Source organism: Bubalus kerabau, chromosome 19 (assembly GCF_029407905.1).
Source record: "Bubalus kerabau isolate K-KA32 ecotype Philippines breed swamp buffalo chromosome 19, PCC_UOA_SB_1v2, whole genome shotgun sequence".
NCBI lineage: Eukaryota > Metazoa > Chordata > Mammalia > Artiodactyla > Bovidae > Bubalus > Bubalus kerabau.
In genome coordinates this window covers 40074946-40093472 of record NC_073642.1, presented here as the reverse complement: position 1 = coordinate 40093472, position 18527 = coordinate 40074946, and positions in this window count along the sequence as shown.

Here is an 18527-nt window from a genome sequence, read left to right as displayed (position 1 = left end):
GAGTAAGTTGAGCTAATATACACAGAGGACTTGGACCACATAATAAATTCTGTGTCTGCATCAGACTTTTCTAAAATTTCTAAGTTTATATGACTTAAGTGTTAGATTTTCTCTGAGTATCTTGTGTATGTGAGTGTTTGTTAGTCGCACAGCTGTGCCCATTTCTTTGCAACACTATGGACTGTAGCTTGTCAGGCTCCTCTGTCCATGGAATTCTCTAGGCAAGAATACTGGAGTGGGTAGCCATTCCCTTCTCCAGGGAATCTTCCCAACCCAGGGATCGAACCCAGGTCTTCCCATTGCAGGCAGATTCTTTACCATTTGAGCCACCAGGGAATCCCCTGAATATCTTACCAGCTTTTAAAATTCACCGTGTTCAAAACTGAACTCCTTATCTTTCTTGCTTCCATTCCTGTTGATGCTATGCATTCTGCTATTGATGGCACCAGGAGTATTAAGGAGACTTAGCAGACATCCCAGAAGAGCCTCTCTCTCTCTGATGTCTCTTCAAATTAACCACTAAGTTCTATTGATTTTTACCTCCTATACACTTCTTGAACCAGCCCCCTTCTTTCCATCCACTACCACTGATCTATTAAGTCAACCGCTGATTGTCTTTCACATTAACTACCAACCAGCAGCCTAAATAATTCCCAACTCTAGTATTGTCCCTTTATGATCATCCCTTCATGTAGCTGCCAGAGTAATTGGCACTTACGAACTCCTCATGACCTATAAACTAAACCTAAGCTCCTTAGTGGAGATGATCATACTAAGCAAAGTAAGTCAAAAAGACAAGGATAAATACCATATGATATCACTTATATGTTGAATCTAAAATATGACACAAGTGAATGTATCTATGAAACAGAAACAGACTCACAGATACAGAGATCAGACCTGCGGTTGCCAAGGGAGAAGCAGGTAAGGATTGGGAACAAACACATACTATTATATATAGAATGGATAAACAAGGCCCTACTGGATAACACAGGGAACTTTATTCAATATCTTGTGATAGACCATAAGGGAAAAGAATGTGAAAAGCAATATATATGTATATACATGTATAACTGAATCACTTTGTTGTGCAGCAGAAATTAACACAAAATCATTATTCAGCTACATTTCAATAAAATTTAAAAAAATCTAAGCTCCTTAACAAGTTCTACAAGACCTTCCTTCATCTGAATCCTGCCTTCTTTACAACTTCATTGCTTGCCACACCGTCTCCTGAATTCTGATAAAGAACGGAATTCAAGGCATACAGTGATTCCACTTTTTCCCTATCCCTTCTGCCAGAAGTGTATCTTTTAGCCTCCCCAACTTCTACTTAACTTCTACCCTTCCAAAATTGTATTTATAATTTTCCTCTGTCATCCCATTGCATCCTCCTATTGAACCTTCCCCACACATCATAAAGTGAACAAAAGTTTTCTTCTTGTGGAAAATGACAGGATATACTTGTGACAAAATCTCAGCATGTTTTTAGGGCCTAGAATAGCATCAGATCAGATCAGTTGCTTAGTCGTGTCCGACTCTTTGCGATGCCATGAATCGCAGCACGCCAGGCCTCCCTGTCCATCACCAACTCCCGGAGTTCACTCAGACTCACGTCCATCGAGTCAGCGATGCCATCCAGCCATCTCATCCTCTGTCGTCCCCTTCTACTCTTGCCCCCAATCCCTCCCAGCATCAGAGTCTTTTCCAATGAGTCAGCTCTTCCCATGAGGTGGCCAAAGTACTGGAGTTTCAGCTTTAGCATTATTCCTTCCAAAGAAATCCCAGGGCTGATCTCCTTCAGAATGGACTGGTTGGATCTCCTTGCAGTCCAAGGGACTCTCAAGAGTCTTCTCCAACACCACAGTTCAAAACCATCAATTCTTTGGCGCTCAGCCTTCTTCACAGTCCAAATCTCACATCCATACATGACCACTGGAAAAACCATAGCCTTGACTAGATGAACCTTTGTTGGCAAAGTAATGTCTCTGCTTTTCAATATGCTATCTAGGTTGGTCATAACTTTCCTTCCAAGGAGCAAGCGTCTTTTAATTTCATGGCTGCAGTCACCATCTGTAGTGATTTTGGAGCCCAGAAAAATAAAGTCTGACACTGTTTCCACTGTTTCCCCATCTATTTCCCATGAAGTGGTGGGACCGGATGCCATGATCTTCGTTTTCTGAATGTTGAGCTTTAAGCCAACTTTTTCACTCTCCACTTTCACCTTCATCAAGAGGCTTTTGCGTTCCTCTTCACTTTCTGCCATAGGGTGGTGTCATCTGCATATCTGAGGTTATTGATATTTCTCCCGGCAATCTTGATCCCAGCTTGTGTTTCTTCTAGTCCAGCATTTCTCATGATGTACTCTGCATATAAGTTAAATAAACAGGGTGACAATATACAGCCTTGACGAACACCTTTTCCTATTTGGAACCAGTCTGTTGTTCCATGTCCAGTTCTAACTGTTGCTTCCTGACCTGCATACAAATTTCTCAAGAGGCAGATCAGGTGGTCTGGTATTCCCATCTCTTGAAGAATTTTCCATAGTTTCTTGTGATCCACACAGTCAAAGGCTTTGGCATAGCCAAGAAAGCAGAAATAGATGTTTTTCTGGAACTCTATTGCTTTTTCCATGATCCAGCGGATGTTGGCAATTTGATCTCTGGTTCCTCTGCCTTTTCTAAAACCAGCTTGAATATCAGGAAGTTCGTGGTTCATGTATTGCTGAAGCCTGGCTTGGAGAATTTTGAGCATTACTTTACTAGTGTGTGAGATGAGTGCAATTGTGTGGTAGTTTGAGCATTCTTTGGCATTGCCTTTCTTTGGAATTGGAATGAAAACTTACCTTTTCCAGTCCTGTGGCCACTGCTGAGTTTTCCAAATTTGCTGGCATATTGAGTGCAGCACTTTCACAGCATCATCTTTCAGGATTTGGAATAGCTCAACTGGAATTCCATCACCTCCACTAGCTTTGTTCATAGAATGCTTTCTAAGGCCCACTTGACTTCACATTCCAGGATGTCTGGCTCTAGGTCAGTGATCACACCATCGTGATTATCTGGGTCGACAGAATGTGGTCCACTGGAGAAGTGAATGGCAAACCACTTCAGTATTCTTGCCTTGAGAACCCCATAAACAGTATGAAAAGGCAAAATGATAGGATACTGAAAGAGAAACTCCCCAGGTCAGTAGGTGCCCAATATGTTACTGGAGATCAGTGGAGAAATAACTCCAGAAAGAATGAAGAGATGGAGCCAAAGCAAAAAAAATACCCAGCTGTGGATGTGACTGGTGATAGAAGCAAGGTCCAATGCTGTAAAGAGCAATATTGCATAGGAACCTGGAATGTCAGGTCCATGAATCAAGGCAAATTGGAAGTGGTCAAACAAGAGATGGCAAGAGTGAATGTCGACATTCTAGGAATCAGCGAACTGAAATGGACTGGAATGGGTGAATTTAACTCAGATGACCATTATATCTACTACTGCGGGCAGGAATCCCTCAGAAGAAATGGAGTGGCCATCATGGTCAACAAAAGAGTCCGAAATGCAGTACTTGGATGCAATCTCAAAAACGACAGAATGATCTCTGTTCGTTTCCAAGGCAAACCATTCAATATCACAGTAATCCAAGTCTATGCCCCAACCAGTAATGCTGAAGTTGAACAGTTCTATGAAGACCTACAAGACCTTTTAGAACTAACACCCCCAAAAGATGTCCTTTTCATTATAGGGGACTGGAATGCAAAAGTAGGAAGTCAAGAAACACCTGGAGTAACAGGCAAATTTGGCCTTGGAATACGGAATGAAGCAGGGCAAAGACTAATAGAATAGCATAGATGCTTACAAAGTGTTTGTTGACTAAATGACTAATTGGAGTCCTCAGCAGATACGTTGTGATTAGTAACACAGAAGTGAATGAGGTGGTTTGATGGACTGAGAAGGGGCTGGGGTAGAAATACAGAACCATAAGAAAACCAGCATTTGAGGAGAGAGAGAAAAATGAGAAGCAACATGAAACCTGAAGAGAACATTGTCAGAGAAGTAGGATAATAACCTTGAAAGACAGTGATGTGGAAGCTGAAGAAGAGTGGAGTTACAGGAGAGAAAGTGGTCTGTCATGTCAAATGCCATAAAAAGTATGCATTAAAATATAATGGTATATCCAGAAATGTAATTGCTATATGTGTAGAAATAAATGAAAGGTGAGGTTACAGAAAAAGAAGAATAAATTACGTTTCAATATGAAGCAGTAAAGTTAGATTCACCAAGTATTTTGTACATGTCTTTAATTTCTCTCAAGTGGTAAATCTCTTTATAATGGTAATTAATAGTCATATGAATTATTGTCTTTCAAATATTCAATATATGACCAAACCTTCTCTGCTACTGTCTCATTCGAGGACTCTAAACTTTTCTTTCTTGATCTCATTTAACATTGTTGGATCCAATCTCCAGAGCCTCACTCTCCACTCCAAGAACCCCCAGAATTACTGCCTTTCAAACATCGAAGGTAATCTTGTCACTCCCAAATTTAAAAATGTCTGGTGGTTATGAGATATCTACAGGTTTTTTTCTAAATACTGTAGTTCTTCATATATGGTGTGTAAAATTGACCTTCGTCGGCCTATCTGGTCTCATCTCTGATCACTTGGGCTACTTCCCGCTCTTTCCTGTCAGTGTCCAGTCTCAAAGTGAAGTCTCTCAGTTGTGTCCAACCCTTTGCGACCCCGTGGACTGTGGCCCGCCAGGCTCCTCCATCCATGGGATTCTCCAGGCAAGAATACTGGGGTGGGTTGCTATTTCCAGGCACCTCACAAACCAAGCATCTTCACAACTCAGGGTCTCTGTTCATACTGTACCCTCCCCTGGCAAACTCATGCTGATCGATCTTTTAGGGCTTAGCACAAATGTCACTTCTTTTAGGGAGTTTTCAGGGGCTTTCCTCAATGGAGTTAATTATTCAGACCTATGCACTACAAGCACTTTGCTTAGCACACAACACGTTTTGTTCCCCTTTTAAAGATATCCCCCATTGACTTGATGCTCCTGGAGCACCCACTGAGCACAGTACCTGATAAACACTGAAGTTTTTGACTGAATGTATAAATGAATGATTGGTATAAGATGCTAGAATCAAGGATAGAAAAACTCAGTTGTTCCTGTGTTTGTGAAACTGTAATATATGTAAAATATTTTACAGCTCTTTATTTTTTATTAGATTGCTTTTCTATTTTAAAAAGGAAGTCTAATTGCAGTGTTGTGTGTGTGTGTGTGTGTGTGTGTGTGTGTGTGTAAAGCTCCATAGTATAGCTGCACTGTCTGTTCCTATGTCTCTGACTGTGAACCCAGAAAAGTGGTATCACTTACCAATCAATGGAGACAAGTGCTGGGTCTTGAAGTGCTGACTCCACACTTGGGAGGGCAGCCACACTGACAGTATCCATTAGAGGATTTAGAATGTTCATTTGTTCTTGGGAAAGTCTTTGAGATGAAGGTATAATGATAAATGAGTAGAATGTGAAAAAACTGAACTAGGAGTGAGTGGTCTAGGTTTTAAATCATAGCATCTAACCAGGTAGTAAAAATAACAACTATTTATATTTTCCAGTAGAAGATATATGTTTATAAATATTGCTTAATAATTTTTATTGCCTATAAAACTTCTAGTTCATTAGGGATTTGTGGAAGTTGAGTGAATGCCTGAATATTCATAAGTGTTCTTTACCTGTTTGAAGAACTTGATACCTTCCCATGGAACATATTCTGTGAATTAGCTCAAGTCGACTCCTTGGAATCAGTATAACTAAGAAATGGAAAAGATAAATCTTGGTCTCATAACTATGTTTATTATTTACAATGAGAATCAAAAATAGAAAATTTACTGTGCTATGAATTGGAGGTTCTATTAATATTTTTGTCCTACCTGATATCAGCCTCATCAGTTTGGTTGCAGAGTATAGGACCAAACCTCAAATCTTAGCACCTTCTATTTGCTTCCCACGGCCACTAGACTTAGTTACTAGGCCTCGTCCTCTCAGCTTTGACTCTAGGGGGCTCTCATGGCAGAAACATATGAAGTAGTTCTCTAGTGCCACTGGCAGAATTGTCCAGTTCTTTCAAGAAACTAGATCAAAATTTTCTAGTTATCCTAAAGTATCAAACTGATACAGTTCTCAATATTTTAATATACATAGCTCCTCTGAAGAAGCATAGCACAGGTTTGGGTATTATTTTTGTGACAACCAGATGAAACTGTGCCTTACTCCAGAGTATTACACAAAGTTACTGAGTAAATAATATTCACTGGAAGGATGGATGCTGAAGCTGAATCTCCAGTACTTTGGCCACCTGATGCAAAAAACTGAGTCATTGGAAAAGACCCTGATACTGGGAAAGATTGAAGTCAGGAAGAGAAGCGGGTAACAGAGGATGAGAAGGTTGGTTGGATGGCATCACCAACTCAATGGACTTGAGTTTGGGAAAGCTCCGCGAGTTGGTGACAGACAGGGAAGCCTGGCTTGCTGCAGCCCATGGGATCGCAAAGAGTCAGACACAACCGAGTGACTGAACTGAACTAAACTGCGTAAAAGATAGAAATGAACATTGTTATCCTAGGTGGTGCTAGCAGTAAAGAACTGCCTGCCAATGTAGGAGACATATGAGATGCAGTTTTGGTCCCTGGGTCAGAAAGATCCTCTGGAGGAGGGCATGGCAACCCACTCTGGTATTCTTGCCTGGAAAATCCCATGGACAGAGGAACCTGGAGGGCTACAGTCCATAAGGTTGCAAAGAGTTGAACATGACCAAAGCAACTTAGCACACGGGTACTGTTTTTATATTTATTTCTTTATTGTATTTGTGCACTAGCCTATATAGGTCAATGTTAAAGAAACTCTGCAGTAATCAAGATCTGTTCAACATAAGGGCTTGTCTCATTTTACTATCTATTGACCCTGTAAACTCTTACTTGTGTCAGGATTTATGCTAACACTATGTAAGGAGAGTCCTATAGCAGAGCCATGGTTCCCATAATTTTCCTGTGAGATAGGAAATGTTTTGTGCTCATTTGAAGAGATGAAGAAACTGGGACACAGAGAGGTAAAATAACTTGCCCAAGGTATGTCAGATAGTAATGTAACATGATTTGGACACAGGCCATATTAATGCATATTCCATGGCTATATATAGATACCATGGGATAAGTGAGAATGAAATTTATGTTTAAGTGTTTCTGATTTACTGGAAGTTTCTCCCTCGATCTTTTGCCCAAATAGAATGAAATTCTGGGTTAAGTCTTATAAATTCTGAAAAATACACAAATAAGATATCATAAAGGTGCTGTAATAGCTGCAAAGTACTTCCTGAGGGACCCTTCTACCCACTGTATCAGGTACTAAATCACATGTGCAGAGTGAAACTCATAAGACAAACCTCTATATTGTATAATTCTCCAAGGTCAATTATGAATTCAGCTTTAATGATCCTGGGGAATGATAGAAATGGTAAAATTATAGTGTTATATGAAGACACTTTAGACTGGACCAGACATGAGGTATACCTTGAACAGCATGTGTAGTCTATCCTTGCTGTTAAATTTGAAGAAGGCAGCAGTGAAAACATAAGGAAGACAACTTGCCAGGACTTGTATGAATTCCTATTGCTTGTGCGTCTTCTTTTTCCTTATACCCTTTATCTCTTTTTCTATGACTCTTAATCTTTTCAATGTAATTTTGGGGGAAATTTCACTTTGATTTGCATTTCCATCTTTTTCTAAATATAAAGCATCCTGATCTCCTTAGAGGAAAGGTGCTATAGGACTGTAATATAGGGATAGACTAAAATTAGAAATATTATCACATTAACATCTTTTCCCCAATAGTTTGGTACTTTTGACAATGTACTAGTGTATCATGGGATTTCACAGTGATTGTAAATTAAAGCTTTCTTTATGAAGACTGAAAATGTGCCTGACTTGGTAAATTCTTGACTTTCTGAGAACTCCATTTAAGGGAATCAGTGTTCACTTTCTTTCTTTTTTTAACCTTAATATATTAATGACTGAAATGAGCAATAGAAAAAAGAAAATGATGAAGTATAAACAGTGGGCTTGTTCACTGAGCCAGGTGAATCGTGATCAACTTTTGGACCATTGATTCAAACTCATGTTTTTAGATATACATTTTGCTTCAGAAAAGAACTGAGGCAGTGCACATGGGTTCATGGCTTTTTCTCACCCTTCCCAAGACCTGGCACATAAGACAGCAACTGAGGAACTGAATCCTTCTGTTTTCTGTTTTGTTTTGCCAGTAAAAGAGGGTATCAGATGGATTACTCGAGAATTTTTTTTTTTCAGCATGCCTATGTTTGTTTTCCTGCCTACTTGAGGTAATCCATTTTACTTAAAATTAGCAATACATTCTTCAACTTTCAAACTTCCAAATTAGCATTTGGAAACATAAAATTGTTTATTGGCCTGCTTTGCAGGATAAATAAATGTCTGTTCAGCTCCATTAGTTTTAAACCCATGATTTAGGATTCTTTTAAATGTGCTAAAATTAACAAGACTTAACTCTGTGGGTACAGAAAATGACAATACGAAATAATAAGTCGTGCTGAGAATTGGACATTTGACAGGATTTCAATTTTTAATCTGGCCTCCCAGTCTGAGTGATCCTTCCTTTGTGGCAACAGAACAGAAAATATTTGCTTGTCAATAAATGTGGGCTGTTGCTACACCACAGCAGACCTGGGTAAGTCTGAAATTTAGTAGGTAATGCCAAGCCAGGAGAATAGCTGTAAAGAATACGGTTTGATTTTCTAAACCATCGAGTGATTTGGTAATTGTAGTTTATATTGGCAACTGAATTCAAGATGTCACAGTTTAGTACATGGCTAAGGTCAGTTATTACTTCATTATAATTATTCAGGGGCATCATTATAAAATGTTTGATTGAGTTTCTTTCTTCCAAACACTAGAGAATTACAAATCTTTCTCAGTCTGTATTATATGCTTATTTATGTTAAGCTACCTAAAAGAAAATGCTAATTTGAATCCCTATTATGTGGCACTTAAAGGAATTCATAATAAACTAAGCTTGGGCTTCCTGTATGTGAATTATGTTAAACAAGCATATAGAGTAAACTGATAATATAATTAATTATTTTACAGAAATAGTTATCTAACTAAGAGAATGAACCACTTTTAAGGCCATTACCAGTATCCTTTATATTTCTTCAATTAATATAATAGAACTTATTCTTATTCATTAGTTAATATTGAGCCACTTGGAAACACTACTTAAAAGCTATATGTCTTTCTTTCTTAAAAAAATCATTTTTAAAAAATACTTATAGAATTTTTATATTTATGAAAATAACACATTGTATACCAAAATTTAATTTGATTGGATTAGCAGATTGTTATTAAAATTATATAAATAATTTCCCTCATTAGTTTGGATAAAATTATAGCTGATTGCCAATAGTCTGTGGTATGAAAGAAATAATGTTTTCTAATTGAGAGGAGAGTTCACAAATATACATTTAATTGGTAGTGTAAAGATTTTTTTATGAACTGCTTCAACACCACTTCTAGTAACTGGCAAAAGTGAATAGTATTAAAAGTCTTACAGAAAAATCTCTGGAGGCAGAGAACCTGGATCAAATCCTGCTTCACTCTGGCACGTTCCTGTCACTGTGTCTTAGCTCTTTTGTTTGAGCCGATGCTGGAAGCCAGCACGGGAGTTCCCACCCATGGCAAAGGTCATGTGGAGAGTTGTGGTGGGGAATCCCTGGATCCTACTGGGGCTGGACCCCGGTAAGCCTTCATCCATTCAGGCTGAAAAGGCAAGGTCTCAGGAAATATTCCTGAGGTAGAAATATATCATTCTATTTAGAGAATCCCATTTGAAGTAAATGTCACAGTAATTTTTCTGACTTTGAAACTTAATACAAAACTGTGTACTGGCCCATTTTACAGGACCAAAAAGTTGTGTTTTCAGTCAGTCCTGATACTTTAGGAATCTACCTCATAGAGTTTTGCCAAGAGAGTGCACTAGTCATACCAAACAACCTCTTCCAACAACACAAGAGATGACTCTACTCATGGACAAGAGCAGATAGTCCACACTAAAATCAGATTGATTATATTCTTTGCAGCTGAAGATGGAGAAGCACTATACCATCAGCCAAAAAAAAAAAAAAAAAACCACCGGGAACTGACTGTAGTTCAGATCATGAACTCCTTATTAAAGTATGGAAAATCACTAGGCCATTCAGGTATGATCTGAATCAAATCCCTTACACTTATACACTAGAATTGACAAATAGATTCAGGGATTAGATCTTACAGACAGAGTGCCTGAAGAACTATGGACAGAGATTCGTTAACATTGTTTAGGAGGCAGTGATCAAAACCATCCCCAAGGGAAAAACGCAAAATGGTTGTCTGATGAGGCCTTACAAATAGCTGAGAAAAGAAGAGAAGCGAAAGGCAAAGAAGAGAAGAAAAGACATACCCATCTGCATGCAGTGTTCTAAAGAATAGCAAGGAGAGATAAGAAAGCCTTCCTAAGTGAACAATGCAAAGAAATAGAGGAAAATAATAGACTGAGAAAGACAGAGCTCTCTTCAAGAAAATTAGAGACACCAAGGGACTATTTTGTGCAAATGTGGGCACAATAAAGGGTAGAAATTGTATTGACCTAACAGAGCAGAAGATATTAAGAAGAATTGGCAAGAATACACAGAAGAATATACAAAAAAAAAAAGATCCTAATGACACAGATAATCATGATGGTGTGATCACTCACCTAGAGCCAGACATCTTGGAATGTGAAGTCAAGTGGGCCTTAGAAAGCATCACTATGAACAAAGCTAGTGGAGGTGGTGATGGAATTCCAGCTGAGTGTTTTCAAATTCTTTTTTTTTTTTTTAATTTTATTTTATTTTTAAACTTTACATAATTGTATTAGTTTTGCCAAACATCAAAATGAATCCGCCACAGGTATACATGTTCTAAAAAATGATGCTGTTAAAAGTGCTTCACTCACTATGCCAGCAAATTTGGAAAACTCAGCAGTGGCCACAGGACTGGAAAAGGTCAGTTTCCATTCAAATCCCAAAGAAGGGCAATGCCAAAGAATGTTTAGACTTAACACGACAGTTGCACTCACTTCACATGCTGGTAAAGTAATGCTCAAAATTCTCCATGCTAGGCTTCAACAGACATGAACTAAGAACTTCCAAATATACAAGCTAGATTTAGAAAAGGCAGAGGAACCAGAGATCAAATTGCCAAAATCCGTTGGATCATAGAAAAAAGCAAGAGTATTCCAGAAAAACATCTATTTGTGTTTCATTGACTATGCTAAAGCCTTTTATGTGTGGATCATAACACACCAACAAACCGTGGAAATTTCTTAAAGAGATAGGACTACCAGACCATCTTACCTACCTCCTAAGAAATCTGTATGAAGGTCAAGAAACAACAGTTAGAACTGGACATGAACAACGGACTGGTTCAAAACTGAGAAAGGAGTACGTCAAGGCTGCATATTGTCACCCTGCTTAACTTATATGCACAGTATATCATGCGAAATGCCAGGCTGGATGATTATCAAGCTGGAAACAAGACTGCTGGGAGAAATATCTATAACCTCGGATATGCAGATGACACCACCCTTATGGCAGAAAACAGAGGAACTAAAGAGTCTCTTGATAAATGTGAAAGAGGTGAGTGAAAAAGCAGACTTAAAACTCAACATTCAAAAAATGAAGATCATGGCATCTGGTCCCATCACTTCATGGCAAATAGTTGGGGAAACAATGGAAACAGTGAGAGAATTTATTTTGGGGGGCTCCATAATCACAGTGGACAGTGACTGCAGCCATGAAATTAAAAGATGCTTGCTCCTTGGAAGAAAAGCTATGACAAACCTGCTGCTGCTGCTCCTAAGTCGCTTCAGTCATGTCTGACTCTGTGTGACCCCATAGACGGCAGCCCACCATTCTTCCCCGTCCCTGGGATTCTCCAGGCAAGAACACTGGAGTGGGTTGCCATTTCCTTCTCCAATGCATGAAAGTGAAAAGTGAAAGTGAAAAGTGAAAGTGAAGTTGCTCAGTCGTGTCTGACTCTTAGCGATCCCATGGACTGCAGCCTACCAGGCTGTTCCATCCATGGATTTTCCAGGCAAGAGTACTGGAGTGGGGTGCCATTGCCTTTTCCGATGACAAACCTAGACAGCATATTAAAAAGCCAGGACAAGTTACTTCACTGACAAAGGACCGTATAATCAAAACTATGGTTTTTCCAGTAGTCATGTATAGAGGTGAGAGTTGGACCATAAAGAAGGCTGAATGCTGAAGAATTGATGCTTTTGAACTGTGATGTTGGAGAAGACTCTTGAGAGTTCCTTGGACTGCAAGAGATCAAACCAGTCCATCCTAAAGGAAATCAGTTCTGAACATTCATTGGAAGGACTGATGCTGAAGCTGTAGCTACTGGTGCACCTGATGTAAAGAACTGACTCATTGGAAAAGACCCTAATGCTGGGAAAGATTGAAGGCAGTAGGAGAAGGGGACGACAGAAGATGAAATGGTCGGATGGCATCACTGACTCAATGGACATGAGTCTGAGCAAGCTCTGGGAGGTGGTAGACAGGGAATCCTGGCATGCTGCATCCATAGGGTCTCAAAGAGTCAGACACAACTGAGCGACTGAACAACAGCAACAACCACTTATTAGCTCTGTGCATCTGAACAACTCATTTAAAATCCCCAGAAACAAATTATTTTTGTCTGTACATGGAGAATATAGTAAACCCTATACATGCTATATATTGCAAATATTATTATATGTATTGTTTTTCTTTTGAAAAAGTTTCCTGACTCTTCTGTATTAGAGTTGTGATGAGACAATAAATGGGCAAAAACAAGAAGATAAATTATTAAAAACAGAACTTTGAACAGTCTGAAACCAGGCAATCTCTTAACAACAAAACATATATAAACCAATTTCAAATATAAAGATAAATAATACAGCCATGCTTCAAATAAGCAAATAGTCTCACTTTGTTAATTATGATTTTAAACTCTAAATAGCATCCTGATTTAATCTTTATTAATAGTACATTAATTTAAATTAGTATTTAAAATATTAATTATTCTAATAACATATTTACTGGAAGACTTTCAAGCACATTCTAAATTACTCAAAAGGATTAAAGAATTTAGGATATGAGTATATTGTGTTTATTTACCATATTCACAGTCTGAAATTGGATACATCACACATTATATATAATAAATCTCGGTTAAGCCAAATATAGAATTTACTTAATCAGAGTAGCTTATGTTCCAACCATTCTGAGAAAAATGAATTTTAATATTTTGTAAATTCAAAACAGTGAGGTTCTATATTTAAAAATGTTATATATATATGTATATATATTTGTGTGTATATATATGTACACATATCTTGTATGTATATATATATATATATATTTATTTATAGTTAAATGCCTTAAGACTCTATTGTGATTGAGGTAGTAGAAAATGAAGCAAGGAAGTCCAGCTTTTTACTGTGTTATCAGATATAGTAAAGCATAACTGACAGGTTTGCCTCTTTGATGGCATTTTCTCTATGCCTAGGGTTTAGACAGCACTTCTCTTTAGTTGCATTTTTGTTTGTTTTGGCATTTCCTTTTTTCTGGCTCTGTTAGTTTGCCCATAACCCCTTTCTGTTGAGAATGAGATGTCTCTGGATATACTGTCATTTCCACAAAATTTCACAAAACATTTGGATTTCTGTGGAATTTCTTATAGCAGTCGTTGTTCAGTGAGTAACATATGAATCGTATATATATATATATATATATATACACACACACACACACACACACACACATGTACAAAGGCATATATAACTTTCTTTTAAAGTTAACACTGCTTGGTTGCCAAAATGACAACTGTCATTTTTTCTTTTTTGTAAAAACAGCTAAACTTTGCCATGACAGATCTTGAATGGCATTATTTTTACCTTCAGAATTTCCTTCTGAGAATAACAGAGAACATGGAACAACATAGCTCTTTATTAATCTGCTTAGTATATTTCAATCCACCTTCCCTAATATTACTCTTAAAATTCTCTTGTAGCATGTCAGTGTTCAGAGTCCTGAGCAGGGGTAAAGGTGGTTTCTAATAGTGTTAGTAGCAGAGCCTCATTCTGGGGACGCCAATGCTCTCCAGTGACCGTTTACAGTGACATGATCTGCTAATGTTTCTCCATGCAGAATGCGCCCCCCTCTTTGAAAGATGAAGAATGTCTCACTTACTGTGACCATCAGACAATTTGTATCACTCTTGTCCATTCAGCTTCTCCTTTGCAAGTGTCCTGACACATATGTCCTAGCACCAGGCTCTCCCGGAGGAAACCCCCTGGACTCCAGAGGGAGATCGCACCCTGCAATTTTGTCAATCTGGGAGCATATCAATTTCCAGAAGCCCTGAATAGGGGGCAGTTCCCCCCATATGTGCCTAAGTGTACCCTTTTCACTGCATTCTCCTCCATGTTTGTCAGGACTATTATCAAATATTTCCCTGATATTACTAGATGTTAGGAACCACTGTCTCCATAGGGTGAACTCTGGATCTAAGAGCAGTTTTGTTTCATATTCTCTAATACACAGCATAACTTTCATCTATAACTTTGCTGCTATATTCAGTTTAGGAGAAATATGCCATCTTTTAGGAAAAATATGATTTTTGAAAATACCTTGATTTAAAACATCGTTTCCTAGCATCACTTATAAATTGCAGTGAATTAATTTCTTCTTGTATTTTCTGAAATAGTGAGTTAAAGAAAGAAGGCCAAATATTGAAGACAGCTTGCCTTGATATTTTTGGAGAAGTCATCTCTTTGTAAGCATTTGTAGATTTTGCATATCAGAGTTAATAAATATCAGAAATAACAATACTACTTGACATTTAGATATTATTTTATATCTATTAATCCAAGATCTATTTCAAATCAGTTGTACTTTTGCATAAATTCAAAATAATTTTTTCAGGAATAGACAAATTCTGAATGTTTTGACAGGAAAATTTTACGGTCATTAACATTTCATGTCTACATTTATATCTCTTCTCAGATGTTGTAAGTACTAATAAAGCTGAGGAAACAAAGAAAACAGCCCTAAAAATTTGTTGCAGTGCTATCCTTTTTCAATGATAACAATCATGATAAAAATTTTAACTTGTTAAAATTGTAAATGACTTCTAGAAAATACTCGCTATGGCCATGCTAATTGCATTTGTTCAAGCAGTTATCTACAGAAAGACACATATTCTGACCACAGTGGTTTTAAATTTCACACTCTATTATCAGCTGATTCTATCCGTTGTAAACTTATTTAAGGTTTTCTAATGAGTGGAGAAATATGTCAGCAAATTTGGAAAACTCAGCAGTGGCCACAGGACTAGAAAAGGTCAGTTTTCATTCCAATCCCAAAGAAAGGCAATGCCAAAGAATGCTCAAACTCCTGCACAATTGCACTCATCTCACACGCTAGTATAGTCATGCTCAAAATTCTCCAAGCCAGGCTTCAGCAGTATGTGAACCGTGAACTTCCTGATGTTCAAACTGGTTTTAGAAAAGGCAAGAGGAACCAGAGATCAGATTGCCAACATCTGCTGGATCATGGAAAAAGCAAGAGAGTTCCAGAAAAACATCTATTTCTGATTTATTGACTATGCCAATGCCTCTGACTGTGTGGATCACAATAAATTATGGAAAATGCTGAAAGAGATGGGAATACCAGACCACCTGACCTGCCTCTTGAGAAACCTTTATGCAGGTCAGGAAGCAACAGTTAGAACGGACATGGAACAACAGACTGGGTCCAAATAGGAAAAGGAGTTCGTCAAGGCTGTAATTGTCACCCTGTTTATTTAACTTCTATGCAGAGTACATCATGAGAAATGGTGGACTGGAAGAAACACAAGCTGGAATCAAGATTGCTGGGAGAAATATCAATAACCTCAGATATGCAGATGATACTACCTTATGGCAGAAAGTGAAGAAGAACTAAAGAGCCTCTTGATGAAAGTGGAAGAGGAGAGTGAAAAAGTTGGCTTAAAGCTCAACATTCAGAAAACTAGGATCATGGCATCTGGTCCATCACTTTATGGCAAATAGATGGGGAAACAGTGGAAACAGTGGCTGACTTTATTTTTACGGACTCCAAAATCACTGAAGATGGTGATTGCAGCCATGAAATTAAAAGACGCTTACTCCTTGGAAGGAAAGTTATGACCAACCTAGACAGCATATTAGAAAGCAGAGACATTACTTTGTCAACAAAGGTCTATCTAGTCAAGGCTATGGTTTTTCCAGTGGTCATGTATGGATGTGAGAGTTGGACTATAAATAAAGCTGAGTGCCGAAAAATTGATGCTTTTGAACTGTGGTATTGGAGAATAGTCTTCAGAGCCACTTGGACTGCAAGGAGATCCAACCAATGCATCCTAAAGGAGATCAGTCCTGGGTGTTCTTTGGAAGGATTGATTTTGAAGCTGAAACTCCAATACTTTGGCCACCTGATGCAAAGAGCTGACTCATTTGAAAAGACCCTGATGCTGGGAAAGATTGAGGCAGGAGAAGGGACGACAGAGGATGAGATGGTTGGATAGCATCACCGACTCAATGGACATTGGTTTGGGGAGACTCCGGCAGTTGATGATGGACAGGGAGGCCTGGAGTGCTGCGGTTCATGGGGTCATGGAGAGTTGGACATGACTAAGTAACTGAACTGAACTGAAATGAAGGAGTGGAGAGGGCACTATTCATTCAACATATATTTGCATATTGCAGGAATTTGGAAAGTGTTATAAATCCTGCTGGGATCAAGGCTAAGACAGTCAAGGTCCTTACCATCACTTCTTTACATCTGATGCCCCCCCCCCACACACACACACAAACAAGTATCCAGGCAATCAGGTCTTATGTGATTAAGAGTCATGGAGGAAGTACAGGTGCTGTGGCAACATGTCTGCAAGAGACAGAAAGAATTCAGCCAGACCATCAAGTGGCGTTAGAAGACTGCCTGGCAGAAATATTCAAGTTGAGACCAGAAGGGAAGGTAGAAAAGAGCCAAGTGCAACAATAAGGAAATGAGGGATGTGTGTAGGTGGAGGGGATGGGGGCACTGATGCATGGTGGGGAACTTAAAAAGGATAGGCTTGATATAGGTAAAGCCATAGGATGAAGTAATGGAGCTTTGGAAATCACATTAAAGTATGTGATTCCTCGTGAGGACAATGTGAGACACTGAAATGATGGTTTCTTAATCAGTGTTAAGAAATGTTACTCAAGCTGCAGTGAAAGAATCGTAAAATAGGGGAAAAAAGTAGTGAGGCCAGTCAAAAGGTAGCTGCAGTAGGCTAGGTCAGAGATGACAGCACCCCAGACTAGATGGTATCATTTCATGTGGATTGAAACATATTCAAGATATATTTAGATCTTGGTTGGGTGTGAGGGACAGGTAAGAGGAACACCTAATACAACATGCATCTTTTTTCTTGAGCTTTGCGTGTTTGAGAAAGACAAATAAGAGCCAGATAAAGCTTAGAAGAGAAAGACTTATTCATCCAATTCACATTTTAAGTGACTTATATTTATTTACCACTTACAACTAGACTAGGATTATAGCATTAGAATGTAAAAGACAAAATTTTTACCCTTAAGCAGATTTATTATATTAAGTAGTGCTGAATGCTAAGGAAAAAAGAGGAGGTCAAGGAAGATGGGAAAGTGAGTAGTAGTGGGGAGAGGGCATTACAAATTTGCATACAGTGGCCAAGAAAAGCTTCACTGATAAGGTGAATTGAGTAAGGGAGGTGAAGGAGTCAACCATGTGCATAGGCAGAGAAGCAGCACTCCACAGAGGGAACAAAAAAAGGCTCTGTTAAATAATACTTAATTTAAAGCAGTCAAGTTTATCTACGTTTATCTTAACATCTGTGTCCTACTTAAGAGCTAGTTTTCAACACCATTGAAATATTATTAAATATTATTAAAATATTTTTATATATTATCTTTGTATTTGTTGTTGTTCAGTCACTGTCATATCGGACACTTCATGATTCCATGGACTGCAGCACACCAGGCTTCCCTGTCCTTCACAATCTCCATGAGTTTGCTCAAACTCATGTCCATTGAGTCGGTGATGTCATCCAACCATCTCATCTTCTGTTGTTCCCTTCTCCTCTAGCTCTCAATCTTTCCCAGCATCAGAGTCTTTTCCATTGAGTCAGCTCTTTACATCAGGTGGCCAAAATATTGGAGTATCAGCATCAGTCCTTCCAATGAATGTTCAGGACTGATTTCCTTTAGGATTTACTGGTTTGATCCCCTTGCTATCCAAGGAACTCTCAAGAGTCCTCTCCAGCACCAGAGTTTGAAGGCATCAATTCGTCAGCACTCAAGCTGAGTGCATGACTAATGGAAAAACAATAGCTTTGGACTG